The 18573-nt window shown below is 41.5% G+C and overlaps 1 pseudogene; it reads left to right on the forward strand.

The window, feature by feature from the left end:
* The first annotated feature begins 1020 nt into the window (after positions 1-1020).
* The window catches only part of LOC149125244 (inducible T-cell costimulator-like), a 44279-nt pseudogene continuing 26726 nt past the window's right edge, over positions 1021-18573 (forward strand).

The following is an 18573-nucleotide window of genomic DNA, read 5'->3' on the forward strand; positions in this document are numbered from 1 at the left end:
TTTAGCTGATGAATGGATGCAACACTGCTCTAAACATCCACCAAAGCAGAGTTTTTACATGAGAATGATAAATAGATTTTCTCCACTGTCTTCTTATGTGAAATGTTCACAAATAGAAAACAAACCATTTTTTATTCCTGGGGGAAAATCCTGATTGTTCTTTGGAAAAATGCTGAAATACTGAAGCTGAATGAAAGGTATCATGGCAGAAAATATTTAATAGTGTTGGGAACTTCAGAGGGGAAGGTGCCATTTGACAATGTGGGGCTAAATGCAGATATTTAGGATTTATTTCCACATATAATGGTTTGTCCCCTTTGAAACCTGTGGGGAAATTTAATCCAAATTATCATAGTAAGAGATGAGATCATGTGGAACCTGAGAGGAGGTGATTAGGATCAATTCTTTCATGAGATTAATGGGTTGCAGGTTTATCTCCAGGGGTCTGTTTCAGCAGTCACTTTACATTAGCCTCTCCTATACTCAGCTTTATTGGTCCACATGGTTCTTGTGCTAGGCCTTTGCCAATAAGAAGGCCAGCACCAGATGTTGCCCCCAAACCTGGGACCTAATCCTTGAGCCAAATAAAACCATTTCTTTGTAACTTACCCAGTCTGATACTGTGTCACTAACAAGAGAATACAGATTAAGGTCCCGAGGAAGAGCCATGCTGAGAGGTCAGGGTCATGGACTAGAAATCTTGTTTCCCAACTCAGGGGGACCAGATCACCCCAGGTATGAGAGGAAGGTTTAAGGATCCTACAGATAACAGCAGATCCCCCCAGTGAATAGCATATCTGCAGACATACTCCCTCTGAGGACCTCTCATCCTACCACACTATTTAGGGAGATGTGCGGCTATCCAGAGGGCCTCCAGCGCTGACCAGAAGTTTCTGTGTGCAGGAACAGGACAGAATGCCCAGGGGCCCAGCTACCTGCTCAATTCGAGCAAACTGGCCCAACACACTCACCATTTCCTTGCTTCCGTGATATTCAGGCGCCCTCTTGAGGGGTCTGGTGATGACCGAAATTTGCAGAGCAACGGAGCCAGCTAAGGCCTCTCTCGGGAGCAGATCCGGGGAGTTGAGTACAGCGGTGCCAAAAATTAATATTGCACGTGGTTCCCCAATGATGCCCCTGGGCGCCTTGATTGAACAATTTGCCCAACCGGCAAGAATGCACGAAGTCAGAAAAGGTGTAGCCAATCAGAATCCCGTTAAGGTTCCTTGCGACTATTCCTGGAGAGGGGAGAAGCTTGGACTTAAGCTGCCTCCTTCTATCAGATGGCAACTCTTCTGGCGGTAGGAGGCACTTTCCCCTCTTGATAGTCCCACCTCCTTGGATCCCCCCTCTTTCTCCTTCCCTCCAGTGATCACAATCCTACTGAGATCTCGTGATCCTGCGCTTGCAGTAACCTGCTTCACATGAGCTACAATTTACAAAATGTTGGCTGGATTGTGGGCCTTTCTTTTTCTTTGTATTCATAGCTTATGTTATGAGGTTGTTTGACAATTTTTTATATTGATTTTAAGACTAAAAACATTATGTAGGTTAGTTTTTTGTTTCATTTCTCTTATAAGCATTTGATTTCTAGTCTGTGTTTTGTCCTTTAAAAAGTTTTCCATTTGTTTCTTGCTGGTACATAGTAACCCAGTTGATTTTTATGTATTTATTTTATACCTAGTAAGCTTAATTCTCTTATTAGTTTTATTTACCTAGGGATTATGTTGTATTTTCTCTGTATACAGTAGTATCATCCAATATATTAACAATTTTGTTGCTTAAAAGTTTATCAAAAATTTATACCTAATTTTCCTTTTTTGTTGTTTTATTTACCTGATTATACTTCCAAGATGAAGTTGGAAAGAAACAATGAGAAGAGATAGACTTATCTAGATCTGTTCCCAGGAAAAAAGCTTGCAATGTTCTGTAGTAATTATGCTGCCTTAGGTTCATTTTATACAATCTTAGTCGGAATGTGGAAGTTGCTATTTTAATATTCTATTAGTTGTTGTGTGTTTATGGCCCAATGATGAATTTTATTACATGTTTTTTAACATTTACTCTAAATGATCACATTATTCTCTTGTATTTTTCACCCATGTGAATGTTTACTCTATTTGTTCTGGTCTGTTAACCTCCTTTGAACATTTTAGTATATTCTGTTCATTATTAATTTATTATCATTTCATATTTTTGCAGAACAACCCCCCAAACCAGTTGGAAGTGTTGTTTTAGAACCCCAAACATGGCCTACTTGTCCAACATGCCGAAAGCCAATTACTGACATCAATGTAGAAGGAAAAAGGTGTTTATTTTAAAGACAGAACAAGAATCCATGCAGCTATTGCTTAATTCCTAGACTCCCCAAGGAGTAAGGGTTGAAGGTTTTTATAAATGAAAGCTAGGACTGACAGGTGGAGGTTTATCTTGTGCGCAAGGCCCTGGTGTTTCAGTGGTACTCATGACCTTCCTTTGATTGGTGGCATGGTGCACTTTAGGGAATTTTTTTTACAATGGCTCAGTGGGCTTCAGTTAGTCTGGGGGACTACATATAAGTGGTGGTTGTCTTTTGCCCAGACCTGGAATTTCCATGCTGAACCTGGAATCCCCCTAAACAAACCCATCCAGGGAATATTGACCAGCAGGATTTGATCTACTACAGGAGCAAGTGCCTCCTTGTACTGTGGGAGAAGGGCATTTAATTTTAATCATATCCTTTGCCTTTTACATTAAAAGCATTCTAGGTGCAAGCACATAGGTGATGAATGATGTAATAAAGTATATTTAAAAGGTAAGAAAGCAAGCACAAATATGAGTGGGCATAATTGAAGAGTAGAGTTGGTCAGAGAGAGAATGAGTAGGGGAAAGGAAATACAGAGATGGCACCTCATCACCTGCATTAGTCTTGATCTCCAATGGAAGACAGCATAAGCACCTCCCAGCACCTCCTTTTATGAGATAATGTGGTCACTTGTGAGGTATATGGCAGCTCCATAAAATTCCAAGTGGAGCTCAATATACATATTTACATGACTTTCCCCTAGGTCCCAGATGAAAAGAAGGTTTCCTGGGAAAGGAGGTGTTCTGACAAATATTGTAGAATTACACGGGGACAAGGCTTTATGGCTTTTGACCTCCAGCTCACTTAGCTACCTTATCCCATATCACACGAGCCTGATGATTTGTCAGTACAGCTGTATCACTTCTTCAATTCAGTGAATTTCTTTTGCTAAAGGACAAGCAAGGACCTTGGTCTAGGGAAACAAATGAAATGATGGGTCCTGCCTTTACATTATAGGAGTTCAGTCACAATATGTAATTTAATATAATAATACTTTGTTTAAAATATTTGTATCTCTTATATAGAGAGATGGTCCTTAAGTTCATTTTTATTTCATGTCCTTGTCTGACTACGTCATCAATGTAATGCTGATTCACACCAAAACTATTTCCTGTTTGGTTCCACTTTGGATGAATCTGCAAAATTTAGAAATTTTTTTCTTCCTTAAAAGTTATCTCACTGTCCACTCTGCCTGTCAAAAAAAAAAAAAAAATTGGGGGCTGTTCCATAAATCTGGGATTGAAATTTTGTTTGTAGAAATGGTTTGTTGTCTCTTTTCATTTGTAAAATATTGATTCACCCTGTTTAGTTCATAAGACATTTTCCTATTTATGTTACATTCACATTTTAATATTTTGAGTTCAAAAATTTGGTGGACTTTTGTGGTGCAATGAGAAGGCTATGCCAAGATGGCTGCTGGCAATGGAAACTGCCTGGCAACAGGCTGTGATTGGATGGCTTTGGAAACCACATGGCAATGGAGCCTGCCTGACAACAGGCTATTATTGTATGGCTTTGGAAACTGCCTGCCAACAGGCTGTTATTGGTTAGGGCATAGACAGCCCCTTGACCAGATTGGCTGCCTTGGCTATTTAAGCTGCTGTACCAACTGAAATAAATGTCTGTGGGCTGCTTGCCTCAGGCTGACTCCCGGGGTCTGTGTGGTGGCTCCATGCCTCCTCTCTCACAACACTCCTCCTCTCAGAATGCATCAACCTCAAAATCTGGTGCCCAATGTGACTGAGAGAGAAATAGGCTGTCAAACTCGACAAGGTCCCCCCTTGATTTTGGCAAGTAGGCCCCTCGGTGTTTTGTGTGCTGTTTGGTTCTGTAAGGGTGAGCACAGAACCCCCTCCTATGCCCCTTTCCTTCTCTTTGTCCTCAGTCTAAGTGCCCCAGGTAGGCACACATCACCCAGAAGTGTAACGCTCCTTCTCAGCTCCTCCTTTTACTTTCAGGTTGCCCGTCAAATTCACATAAGGGGCTGATCATCCCAGAATTCAGAACCAAGTCATCTTCCCTCACTTGACAGAGGTGACACTCCAGAGACACCATGTGGGCATATGGCCTTGACCTAATGAATCAAGGAAGTCCCCACTAAGCACAGGACATATGTACAATCTGATACACCACAGTCTGTCCGTCTAAGGCAGAGAACCCCTGCAGAATGCCATCAGCCACTGAGGTGCTAGCAATTTGTTTTGTTATGGCAGCAGTGCTGTGCATGTCTCCTTTGGCTAGAATTGGTGTGGCACACTGCTCTTAAGTGTTCAAACATGGGAAAGATACCCCCCTCTCAGAAGCACACACATATTACCAAACACAACGAATCTGTGAGTAAAAAGAGCCTGTCACTCCAGGCCTCTGCCTCACAGGCAACAGTTGATGATTTAGGGAGAGAGAGTTCCCACAGTGAAAATGACATGGCAGCAGACAATGCAACAATACCTAGTCAGCCACCCCCAAATACTCATGGAATGAACTTAGACAACCTCGAGGCAATAACCCATGCAAGGTCATCCCATCCTCACCCAGTGAGGACCCCCACACTTGTGGTAGTCCTCAGGCACCTCAGGCTCTCAGGGCAGCCCCATCCATATGTTTGCCATTAATGTAGGAGCGGACACAGAATTCAGGACTGGATGACCTTACTATGCTAAAAAATAAATGATCTTGGCCAGCACCACAGCTCACTTGGCTAATCCTCCACCTGCAGTGCTGGCACTCTGGGTTCTAGTCCCGGTTGGGATGCCAGTTCTGTCCCAGTTGCTCCTCTTCCAGTCCAGCTCTCTGCTGTTGCCCGGGAAGGCAGTGGAGGATGGCCCAAGTGCTTGGGCCCTGCACCCACATGGGAGACCAGGGGGAAGTACCTGGCTCCTGGCTTTGGATCGGTGCAGCACACTGGCCGTAGTGGCCATTTGTGGGGGGTGAACCAATGGAAGGAAGACCTTTCTCTCTGTCTCTCTCTCTCTCTCACTAACTCTGCCTGTCAAAAATAAATAAATAAATAAATAAATAAATAAATAATTTTTTAAATGACCTTACTATGCTAAAAAAGGCTTCTCAAGAGTCAGGCCCTGACACTCCCTACTTTGAACAGGTGCTCACACAATGGGCAGTGAATCTTCAAACTCATTTTGAGTGGATTACACTGCTCAAAGCATATCTGTCAAGACCACAGTTCTTACAGTCGAAAGCCTCCTATGAGGAAGAGGATGAAACCGTGGTGAGGAATAATGCTGCCTATGGAATAGCAGTAACCTTTGATATGCTTAGAGGCCGTGGCACCTACATATATTCTCATGAACAGGCCCTCATTGAAGTAGTTGCCTGTTTTGACCAGGTCAGAGATTTGGCACTTAGAGCCTTAAAAAATATAAATCCTCCTAAATATAGTCAGCTCTTTAGAAACCTAGTTCAAGGCCCAGGTGAATGGTTCCCCTATTTCCTTTCCAGAGTATTGGAAGCAGTAGAGAAAAGATTACTGCTTGGACCCAATCAAGAAAATCTGGTCAAACAATTAGCTTGGGAAGGCGCTACTAGAGGCAAAAGCTGCAATTGCCCCAATCTGTAAAGAAGACCTTTCTAAATGGATAGTAGCTACAAAGGAGGTAAACCCTGCTGATACACCATACAAGCCATACAAGCCCTAACTGCAGCCATTAACAAACTGAACACAAGGAAGTCTAATGACCCTCCAGTTTATTGGGGATGTCGGGAAACAGGACACCTATGGCAAAACTGCCCAAACACTGACAGATGGGGCAAGCCCAAAATGCTGTGTCCCAGATGTAAAAAAGGCTTTCATTGGGCAAAAGATTGCAAGACCAAGCCTTTAAACACTCCCAGTGGGGCGGCCCTCAAGCCAGCAAGTAAGATATTGACCATTAACTGGTCAATATCTTCAATCTGAGGCCAAAATGGACCCTATACTTAGATGACATTGCCTTTGTGGGTTTAATTGATATGGAGGCAGATGCCACTATCTTAAAAGCTAGGGATGCAAGAAAAATTCAACATTAGAAGACAGCGCCCAGGCCCAACCTCCAAGGTGTTGGAGGATTAAAATTGGCTGATCATGTCATCATGCCTATAATGTGGTGAGATGACAGCAGAGATACAGGAACCCATCCAGGGGCCATTCCTAATGGATAGCACATAGTTACCATTGATATCAAAGATTTCTTCTTTTCCATTCCCATCATGGAGGAGGATAAGGCCTACTTTGCCTTTACAGTATGGGAGCCCAGTTTCAAGCTCCCTGCAAAAAGATTTCTCCCACAAGGCATGAAAAATTGCCCTGCCATTTACCAAAGATACATTTCTCATGCGACCAGCACACTTAAAGGTCACTGCTTGGTCATACATTATGTGGATAATATCTTACTTGCTTACGAGAATGCAGCAACTCTGAAGGCCTGTCTAATAGAGACAGTAAGAAATTTACAATTCCGGGGCCAGTGCAGTGGTGCACTAGGTTAATCCTCCACCTGTGTCACCAGCATCCCATATGGGCACTGAGTTCTAGTCCCAGTTGCTCCACTTCCTGTCCAGCTCCCTGCTGTGGCCCAAGAAGGCAGTGGAGGATGGCCCAAGTGCTTGGGCCCCTGCACCCACATGGGAGACTGGGAAGAAGCTCTTGGCTCCTGGTTTTGGATCAGCATAGCTCCAGCCGTTGCAGCCATCTGGGGGGTGAACCAAGGGAAGGTAGACCTTTCTCTGTCTCTCTTTCTCCCTATTTGTAACTCTACCTGTCAAATAAATAAATAATCTTAAAAAAAGAAATTTACAATTCCTGGGTTTGTCTATTGCCACAGAAAAGGTACAACATTTTCCTCCCTTTCAATTCTTGGATTATCAAATCTCCTCCCATATATCTCCAATGGGCCCAAACCTAAAAATCAAGCATAAATACTCACTTAATGAACTTCAGCAACTATGCAGCCAAATCAATTCGCTGAAGCCCTTCCTTCCCCTAACACCTGCAGAGCTTAGACTGCTATTCGATTTACTAAGGGGAACAGCCCTTCTTCAAAAATTATATTGACACCAGCAGCCAAATCCACTATAGGAAAGATCAACACCCAGTTGTCAAATTTTAAAACATTTAGATATGACTCTCAGGTGCCTCTGTTTGCCATAACCATATGTACCCTCAAGACCCCCTTAAGGAGTTATTTGGCAACAACACAGACCACTTTTTTGGGTGCACATAACCTGGAGCAAGTGTCATAAAATAGTTAACAAAGAAGATGCCATCCTTATGATGGGACTTAAATTAAGATAGTATGCCAATAAGATATTTAACACAGAACCAGACATAGTGGTCCTATCCCTATCACAATTAGAACTGTCCACATTGATGCAGAATAGCATGCTCTTTCATACTTTAATGACAAATTTCCCAGGACAGGTTGACAATCACCTGCCAGTGGACAGGCTACTCCAGATGTTACAAACCTCGGAAATAGACTATCCAAAACATGCTTTCCCTGCTAATCAACCTATACCCATGGCACCGTGTGTGTTTACGGATGCCAACACATCACTGTTTGGAATAGTGATCAAATCCTCAACAGAAAAAGATAAGATCCATGTAGAACCCCACAGGGCATCAGTACAGTTGGGAAAAATAAGAGCAATAGTCAAGGTTCTACTCCTTAGCCAGGATGGGCCAGTAAATATATTTTTGGAAAGCAAATACTCAGTACAGGTAGCAAAGGTGATCCGTTTTGCAGTCTTTAACCTGATCAATAAGCCAATTGACAGATGTCCACAACACTTAAAGAGCTGAGAACAGAAAACACCCATGGTATATCTCACACATAAAATCACATACTGTGTTACATGGCTTTATTTTCCAAGGCAACAAAAAGGTTGATCATCTTATCTCCTGCAACACGGCTTATATTGGACACCTAGAACAAGCCCATATTCTACACCAAAAATTTCATATGTCAGCAAGCAACATAAAATTGCTTTTCCCAGAGCTAACAATGATCCAATGCAAACACCTAGTGCGCTCTTGCAAGAATTGTGCACCCCTCATCCTGTTAGGCTCACTGCAACAAGCAGGAGTGAACTTGTGAGGCCTTGCTCCTAATAAGCTCTGGCAAGTGGACACCACTCACATTAACTCCTTTGGTAACTTAAGTTTGCCCATGTGGTGGTAGATACTTATTCAAAGGCAGTATTTGCAACAGCCCAATCTGGAGAAAAGGCTAGTAATGTGATAAAGGCTGTCAAGTCAGCCATGCTGGTCCTTGGTGTCCCCTGGATCATAAAGACTGATAACAGGCCAGCATATACATCACAGGAATTTAATTCCTTCCTGAAACATACAGTCTGCCACAGGTATCCCATTCAACCCACAGGGACAGGCAATCATAGAAACAACTCATAGGACAATTAAAGATCTCTTTCAAAAACAGAAAAACAATCATATGCCTCCAGACCCACAGCTTGCTTTGACTGAGGTCCTTTTCACTATCAATTTTCTTACTTTTGATTCCCAAGGGATAAGCCCAGCTTATAAACACTGGGGATCCTTTCCATCCCAGACCCCAGCCCCTATGGTTAGGTGGAAAGACTCCCCTGATAGGAGAATGGAAGAGACCACACCCTCTGCTAACCAAGGGTGGAGGATATGCTTGTGTCTTTCCAGAGAATGCAGGATAGCCCATTTGGGTAGCAGCCAGAAACATCAAGCCTGCAACTGACAGTCAACCAGAACCAGTTGAACAAGACTGAGAGTCCACCTTGTTAGCAGACGCACCTGCCCTATCATCCTAGCCTGAGAAACTGCCCATGGCCACATCCGCTACTGCTTTATACCCCACTTAGCTCTGGTCAGCCACTCAAATGGCCCACAGCCTGTGTGTGGTCATGCCATTCCTGATTACCACTGTCCCTCATTCCTACCTCTATCTGAGCAAGCACTCCTGTGGTCTCCCATTTTGAGCACTGGTTAGTCAACAAGGGCAAGATCCCCTGGGGGACTACCTAAGACAGGCACAGCCACATATGGAGTCCACATGGAAATGGAGTCAACAATTGTATGGCCAAGAATCATGCCTTCTATTGCTCAAAAATAAGCAAAAAGGGGGAAATGTGGTGGAATGAGAAGGCCATGCCCAGATGGCTGCTGGCAACAAAAACTGCCTGGCAACAGGCTGTGATTGGTTCGGGCATAGACAGCCCCTTGACCAGATTGGCTGCCTTGGCTATTTAAGCTGCTGTACCAACTGAAATAAATGAGTGTGTGGGTTGCTCGCTTTAGGCCTGCTTTTACCCAACTCCTGGGGTCTGTGTGGTGACTCGCGCCTCTTGCCCCACCACACTCTTCCTCTCAGAATGAATCCACCTCAACAGATTTTTATCTCTTTTAAAAATTATACTCCTAATTCAGAAACTCCTCAATATTTTTAAATACTTATTTATTTATTTGAAGGCAGAGTTACAGAGGCAGAGGCAGAGAGAGAGGGAGAGGGAGAGGGAGAGAGAGAGAGAGAGAGAGAGAGAGGTCTTCCATCTGCTGGTTCACTCCCAAGATGGCCACAACAGCCAGAGCTATGCCAATTGAAATCCAGGAGCCAGGGGCTTCTTTTGGGTATCCACACAGTTGCAGGGGCCCTAGGACTCGGGCCATCTTCTATTGCTTTCCCAGGCCATAGCAGGGAGCTAGTTTGGAAGTGGAGTAGCTGGGACTTGAACCAGCACCCATATGGGATGCTAATACTGCAGGTGGTGGCTTCATGCACTACGTCACAGCGCTGGCCCCTTTAATGTGTGTGTGTGTGTGTATATATATATATGTGTATATATATATATATATATATATATATATATATATATATTTGAAAGGCAGAGTTGGGGAAAGAGAGAGATCTTTTTTCCACTGGTTCACCCCCCCAAATGGCTACAATGGTCAGGGTGGGACCAGACTGAACACAGGGGCCTGGAATTCCATCCAGGTCTCCCACATCAGTGACAGGGGCCCAAATATTTTTTCCATCTTCTGCTGCTTTCACAGGTGCTGGGACTTGAGCAGTGCCCATGTAGGATGCAGGCATCACAGGTGGAGGATTAACCTGCTTTTCCACAAAGCCAACCTCTCCTCTTAATATCTTGTTAAGATCTGTGACATCTGTAAGACTAATTCTATTTGATTTGTGGAATTTGTTATTTGTGTTGCTTTCCTGTTTTTCTCTTAAACACTTTTATCAGATACGAATTTTGTCAATATTGTCACATCTTGTTGGGGAGCTGCATCCCATGGTCTATGGACTTGTTATTCAGCACAGAAATAAAGAGAAGAGGGAAGCACTGTGACATATCAGGTTAAGCTACCACCTCCGATGCCAGCACCCTATATGGGTGCCAGTTCATGTCCTGGAAGCTCCACTTCTGATTCAGCTTTCTTCTTGCTAGTGTGTCTGGGAAAGCAGGATAAGATAGCTCAAGTACTTGGCACCCTGCACACACATGGGAGACCAAGAAGCTTCTGGCTCCTGGCTTGTGCTTCACCCAGCCCTTGCTGTTGTGGCCATTTGGAGAGTGAACCAGCACATGGAAGAACTCTCTGTCTCCCTCACTCTCTCCCCATACCCAACACTAACTTTCAAATAAATAAATAGCTCTTTAAAAAAGAAATAAGGAGAAAAGTCCAAGAGAGAGTACAAGAGTGAGAGCAAGCTTATTTGCAATAAATGACAGAAGCTCGCACATGTTGGGGAAGGGACTTGGAGCTGGCAATCCATTGCCTCCAGGAGGTTGGTCTGTTTTATGCTATTTCTTTTTTCCCTCTCTTACGTGTTATGTACTAGTCCCTCACCTAGTTCATGTAGTAGAGGTTATGTTTGGGTTGGCTTCCCTGTCTCTGTCCAGGAGTACAGAAGGGATAAGTAATTGGATCCCCTTCCTCTGTGCAGGAAGTGTTGGTAATTGACTAATATTTTCCATATCCTTGTCTTAGGTGCCATATCACCCCACTTCCTCTCTTTGGTCTATTCTAAATTGTGCTTTGTTACATTTTGTTTTTCCCTGGAGAGGTAGAATTTTTCTGGAATTTTCCCAAAGCCTACTCTTTTCTCTAACCCTGCTTCAGGATCCCTCTTGCCTTACAATATGATTTAAAACTTTTTTCTTGCTTATTAGTTTCTGTTGTACATTTTTACTACAGGTATTTCATGGATGTTTACTATTCTTTTTTTCTTTGCATTTATTCTATGCTATTTTAGGATGCTCATTTTAGTTCTTAAGAAGAAAACCAAAATGAAGAGCTTTCAGTCTTCTGTTCTAACGTATTCACTTGAGGCTAAAAATTTCCTCTAAGCACTGCCTTAAATAACACCTGATATATTCCTTCTTATGTTCCAGGTCCTGTACCTGCAGACCCTGTCTGCCTCCCAGTTTCTCTATCCCCTTGTGCCTGTAGCTATGCCAACAGATTTATACATCCAACATTGTGCCTGAAATCACAATATTTGCTATCCAGTATGACCATCTCCTATAACTCTGACCCATGCTCATCCTTGCATTTTTCTTACTTTAAAATCTTGTCTGTCTATAGCCCAGGCCAGTTTTCAAAAATTTCTCAAAAGGACTCAAACCAGCACCCATATGAGATGTCAACACTGCAGGCGGTGACATTACCTCCATGCCATCGTGCTGGCCCTGACCAAAAACTTTTAAAAGCATGATAGTCATGAGAGCCAGGAAATTCCCTTAGGTATTGTTTTTTTTTTTTTTATTGAATGTTTTGGAAGTAATAACTCCCTTCGAGCACTTTAGCAAACTGAGAGAACTTGCTGAGATGAAGCTGTTTCCAGGCTTTCCTGTAAAATTAGCTATACCTGGGCCCGGTGCTGTGGTGTAGCAGGTAAAGCTGCCATCTGTGGTGCCGACATCTCATATGGATGCTAGTTCAAGTCCCAGCTGCTCCACTTCCAATCATCTCTGTGCTATGGCCTGGGAAAGCAGTGGAAGATGGCCCAAGTCCTTGGGCCCCACATGGGAGACCCAGAAGAAGCTCCTGGCTTCTGGCTTTAGATCAGCCCAGTTCTGACCATTGCAGCCATTTGAAGAGTGAACCAACAGATGGAAGACCTTTTTCTCTTTCTCTGACTTTCTATAACTCTACCTTCCAAATAAACAAATAAATCTTAATAAAAAAAAAAGTCCTTGGGGCCGACACTGTGGCACAGCCAGTAAAGCTGCCACCTGCAGTGCTGGCATACCATATGGGTAACTGTTTGAGTCCTAGCTGCTCCACTTCTGATCCAGCTCTCTGCTATAGCCTGGGAAGCAGTAGGAAATGGGCCAAGTCTTTGGGCCCTACACCTGAGTGGGAGACCCAGAAGAATCTCCTGAATCCTGGATTTGGATCAGCCCAACTTCAGTCACTGTAGCCATCTGGGGAGTGAACCAGCAGATGAAAGACCTCTCTTTCTGTCTCTTTGCCTCTGCCTCTCTGTAACTCTGCCTTTCAAATAAATAAATAAATATTTGTTTAAAAAGTCCTTGCTATGTTCATGGTAAGATATTGTTAGCATGCTTAGAGAGTCCTCTTCCAAATCTCAGCAATTTAAACAAAATCCAAATGTTTAAAATTGCTTCCTAGTAAGTGCATACCAGTTTGATTATTGTATTTGTTTTTAGTGGAATAAGGATGTACTGATGTCAGTTTTAAAAAACAACCTACATATTTTGGAAAATCCTACATAATGTATTTACTATTTTCAAAATAAAGAATTATTTTATATGCTAACAGATTATATTTGCTGCAAGTTAAAGTCTAGAAGCATGTGTTGGTGCTGTGTTGTACTAGGTTATGCCTTCACCTGGGGCATTATCATCCCATATGGGTGCTGGTTCATGTACCAGCTGCTCTTTTTCCAATCCAGTTCTCTGCTAATGGCCTGGGAAAGCTGTGGAAAATGGTGCAAGTGCTTGGGTCCTGCACCTTCATGGGAGACCCAGAAGAAGATCCTGGATCCTGGCTTTGGAATGGCCCAGCTCCATCTATTGAAGTTATTTGGAGAAGTGAATATACAAATTTAAAACATTTGTCTCTCCCTCTCTCTGCCTGCAACTCTACATATGTTATAATACATAACAGCCATAAAGTGTCATGTTGTATTAAAGAGCTTAGTTAAATGTTTTTTTTTTTTTTTACAAAAAATTTCACATCCAATAAGTCCTTTATTCAGGAAGAAGGGTGGAGGGCAGGAAAAATTGTGGGAATAACTTGATCCCATTCCCTGATAAGCTCCTGTATGAATATAGACTATGTACTCAGCTCTTTCCTGAGATGTCCACTTGATCTATCAGGAGTATTTCAGCCCCCCTAGTTCTTTGCTGAGATGCGCATCTGAGCAGTCAAGTGTGTTCTCTCCATTAAACTGTGTAACTTTGCTTATACCTGTCTGAATGGCTGAGTACTCTCTCAGATTCTGTCTAGAGAGGGGTCCATCCATTCTGACAAATTCTCTACCCATTAATTCTTGCTACCTTCCTTATCACTACTCTCTTACATCTGTTCAAAGTCCACATTATGTTTATGGGTAATGCTTTCAGTATTGTATGTAAAATTAATTTTTGTACAGAAATCTTATACATTTTATTCTTACATATCTGTGCTTTCTACTTTTTTTAAAATACAAGTTTATTCAGCACGTTTGTGCTTGTTTTCTAAAAATTTATTTGTTTGAAAGGCAGAGTTATATACAAAGAAAGGGGAAGAGAGAGAGAGAGAGAGAGAGAGAGAGAGACCTCTCATCTGATGATCCACTATACAAATGGCTGCAACAGCTGGTGCTGGGCCGATCCAAAGCCAGGAGCCAAGAACCTCTTCTAGATCTCCCATGTGAGTGGCAGAGGCTCAGAGACTTGGGCCAATTTCTGCTGCTTCCCCACGTGTATTAGCAGGAAGCTGGATTGGAAATGGAGTAGCCAGGACTCAAATCAGTGTTTGTATGGGATGCCAGCACTGCAGGCACCTACTTTGACCTGCTAAACCACAGATCTGACCCCTTATTCACTAGAGTGACTTCATGTGTTATTTTCACAGTATGCATCTTTTGATTTTTCCCTTATTGTCATCCATTTGCATTTTCACTATTTTTGTAGACTACATTACCTGTACCAGGCTGCCTCTGTCCCTTTGACAAAGATTAGTAAAATAATAAGTATTTGAGACCATTTATACCTTGCCACTTACCAACATGAATATTCTTTGTCCAACATTATGAACTTTCTTTAGATTTATTTATTTGAAAGGTAGAGTTTCAGAGAGAGAAAGAGAGAGATCTTCATCCACTGGTTCACTCCCCAAATGGTTGCAATGGCCATAGCTGGGCTTATCCAAAGACAGGATCCAGGAGCTTCTTCTGTCTCCCACCTGGGTGCAGGGACACAAGGAGTTGGGCCATCTTCCACTGGTTTCCTAGGCACATCAGCAGGGTGCTGAGCAGGTGGCCATATGGGATGCCAGCACTACAGATGGAGGCTTTACCCACTAAGCCACAGTGCTGGCCCCATATTCTTGATGATTGTATGTTTAGATTAAAGCATAAAATTAGGAATTGTAGATTCCTCAAATTTGCTTTTATTTTTTATTTTCCAGACTTCTCAAGGATGAAAAATAGCTTTTAATTGTCTACAGAATAGCTTACTGAGATTATTGTTGAGATTGTACTGAATCTATTGCAGAAACTTGGAAGAATTTATGTCTTAATAATATATCATTTGATCAATAAAAAGACATATATACACAAATTGATTTAAATTTTCTTGTCTTTCAATAAATTTTCAAAAAATTTCCACACACATCTATATAAATTTGATGAATTGATGCTTCAATAATTCTATTATTTTTATTCTCAATTATTCTTTTTATTCTCACTTCTTTCTCTTATTATATCTTGTTATTTTTGGTTTATTGTAAATTTTTGTGTTATTTGAAATTCAAATTGTCCATGTCTGGTATATATAGTATTATTTTACTTTCTATATTGCCAGTTAAGTTGGTTTCCTGTAATTTCCATCAAGTCTCATCATATATGAAATAATGGGATGTATTTCTGTCTGAATTTCCAAAATAACGTCAGTGGATTGTCAGAAAAATGAATTTTTTTAAACTTTTATTTAATGAATATAAATTTCCAAAGTACGACTTATGGATTACAATGGCTTCCCCCCCATACCGTCCCTCCCACCCACAACCCTCCCCTTTCCCACTCCCTCTCCCCTTCCATTCACATCAAGATTCATTTTCGATTATCTTAATATACAGAAGATCAGCTTAGAAAAATGAATTTTAATGATTTAGTGAAAGAACATGAAGTGCCCATGACTGCCACTTTACCAAATCCTCTTGCTTTCCTTTTCTATGTGTCACAGCTGCTAGAGGGGATGCTAACCTGCCTTTTCTGCCTGCTGTGGATGGCATGCATGCACTTGGTATGAGACAGTCATGGTATCCCTTCTTTTTGTTGAATTCTCCCTGAAGTGGATTAAGGGTTTCATCTCATTGGACACAATTCAGACATATCTAGAATGGTTGGTCTGAAATTTTGTTGGTGTATACTGATTTGTGAAAGCCACATGGGAGTTCAGTTTAAATGCAGGTGCGGTCTCCTTTCAGATATTCAAAAACAAAAATATAATATTGTGTTCAAATATCACAACTATAGAGAAAACATGTCCAGAAATAAAGAATTTAAACCTCTTATTGAGTAGCATGATCATGCAGAACAGGCAGTTTTTCCTTTTAAAAGATTTATTAATTTATTTGAAAGTCAGCATTACACAGAGAGAGAAGGAGAGGCAGAGAGAAAGAGAGGTCATTTGTTCATTTGGTTCACTCCCCCAATTGGTTGCAATGGCCAGAGCTGTGTGATCTAAAGCCAGGAGCCAGGAGCTTCCTCCAGGTCTTCCCATGTGAGTGCAGGAGCCCAAGGGCTTGGGCCATCTTCTATGCTTTCCCAAGCCATAACAAAGTGCTGGATCAAAAGCGGAGTAGCTGGGACTCAAACCAGTGCCCATATGGAATGCTGGCACTGCAGACAGTGGCTTTACCTACTACACTACTGTGCCAGCCCCAGAACAAGCATGTATAACACAGCAAGTTGGAATATTGGATTTTGAAAATATGAATTCACATTAGGATATGCTTTATATTGTAGGAGTTTATGGATAGAGGTTATGGGCAAATACAAGACTTGTGTAGGTAAGTTTTACATAGATACTTAGGCATGAAGACAAATTTTTCATTACCTACACAATCATATTATTGAAAAATAAAAATAGAGATAAAGGATGGAAAAAGAAAGCAGAGGAGTCATATGTGATTTTTTTTCAGGTCCCATATAAATAGTGACATTTTGGTAAGGGATTTTTCATGAGATTGTTTTAAGGAAAGAAATTTTTCTGAAAAGGAAACTCAAATGTAGCACACACTTATTTTCTATGATATTTATGTTTAAGCAAAGTGCTTATGCATGTATTACTTTCTTGTAAATTCAAAATTATCAGACAGTTCATCTGGAAAAACAACAGGAGAAAGTAAAAAAATTGATTTAGAGTTCATTTTTCTTTTACAATGTAGACTGATTGACAAAATATTTTTAAAATAAATGTAACCCTTGATATTGTAGAAATATTGCCATATTGCAAATGTGTGAAATATGGGAAATACTTATAAATAGTAAAAACACAAAAAGACACACACACACACACATAAACTGTACACATACTAGGGTCCATTCTTATCTTTAGGGGGAAAGGACTCAAAGACAAATGTCTCCCCAGTTCTTTAACTCAGAACTACTCTCAGTAGTTCACACATTTTACTGATGAGTAAACTTGCTTCAAGTTTTCCATGAATAGAAATTGAGAAATTTGTCAATTGTACTTTATGGAGCATGTAAGTGACCATACCATAAACTCTCAAATGCAATGGTGTGTTGGAGTTGTTTCCTGGATATTGTTCCTGACCATGTGGGCAGTGAGAGCCATGGGAGAATTAAAGGTACTTCAGCTGACAGATCTGTTACTTGGAGGCTCCACAAAGGAATCAATGACATCTTTGTGCAACTTGAGGGCTCGGCTGCTTCTCTCCTGATCCAGCTCTCTGCTATGGCCTGGGATAGCAGTAAAAGATGGCCCAAGTCCTTGGGCCCCTGCACCCATGTGGGAGACCAGGAAGAAGCTCCTGGCTCCTGGTTCCTGGCTTCGGATTGGTGCATTTCCAGCTGTTGTGGCCAATTGGGGAGTGAACCATTGGATGGAAGATCTGTCTGTCTGTCTCTCTCTCACTCTCTCTCTCTCTCTGTGCCTCTTCTCTCTCTGTGCCTCTCCTCTCTCTGTAATTGAGACTTTCAAATAAATAAATAAATCTTCAAAAAAAAAAAAAAACAATCGAATAACCCAGCATACAGGTCTTAAGAGTACCTGAAGATGTAGAAAGAGAGAATGGAATAGAAGGCCTATTTTGTGAAATAATCACAGAAAACTCCCCCAATTTGGAGAAAGAAAGGGATGCCAAGTACAGGAAGCACATAGAACACATCAGAAACATGACCTGAAAAGATCTTCACCATGACACATTGTAGTCAAACTTTCCACAGTAAGGCATAAAGAAAACATTCTAAAATGTGCATGAGAGAAATGCCAGATTGTTTTCAGAGGATCTCCAACTACACTCACAGCTGATTTCTCATTAGAAACCCTACAGGCTAGGAGAGAATGGCAAGATATATTTCAAGTCTTAAGAGAAATAAACTGTCAAGCCAGAATATCATGCCCTGCAATGCTCTTATCTAATAACGAAGGTGAAATCAAGACCTTTAATAACAAACAGAAATTGACATAATTTGTCATTTCTCATAGAGCCTTACAAAATATGCTATAGGATTTGCTACACACAGAAATACAAGAAGAAAGCCATCATCATGAATAAATGTGATGGCAGAAAATTCCCCAATAAAAGTATGAAAGAAATCCAAAGTAAATGATAGGAATATTCATGGAAAATGGCAGGGACAACAAGTTACTTATAAATAGTTACTTTGGATGTAAAGGCCTCCACTCTCCAGTTAAATGATACAGGCTGGCTAAATGGATTTTTTTTTAAATACCAATCTATTTTCTGCCTACAAGAAAGACATCTCACTAACAAAGATACATGAAGACCAAAAGCATGGAAAAAGATATTCCATACTAATGAA

The sequence above is a fragment of the Oryctolagus cuniculus genome, chromosome 7 (assembly GCF_051225735.1).
Source record: "Oryctolagus cuniculus isolate XC-2025 breed Fujian yellow rabbit chromosome 7, ASM5122573v1, whole genome shotgun sequence".
Taxonomy (NCBI): Eukaryota; Metazoa; Chordata; class Mammalia; order Lagomorpha; family Leporidae; genus Oryctolagus; species Oryctolagus cuniculus.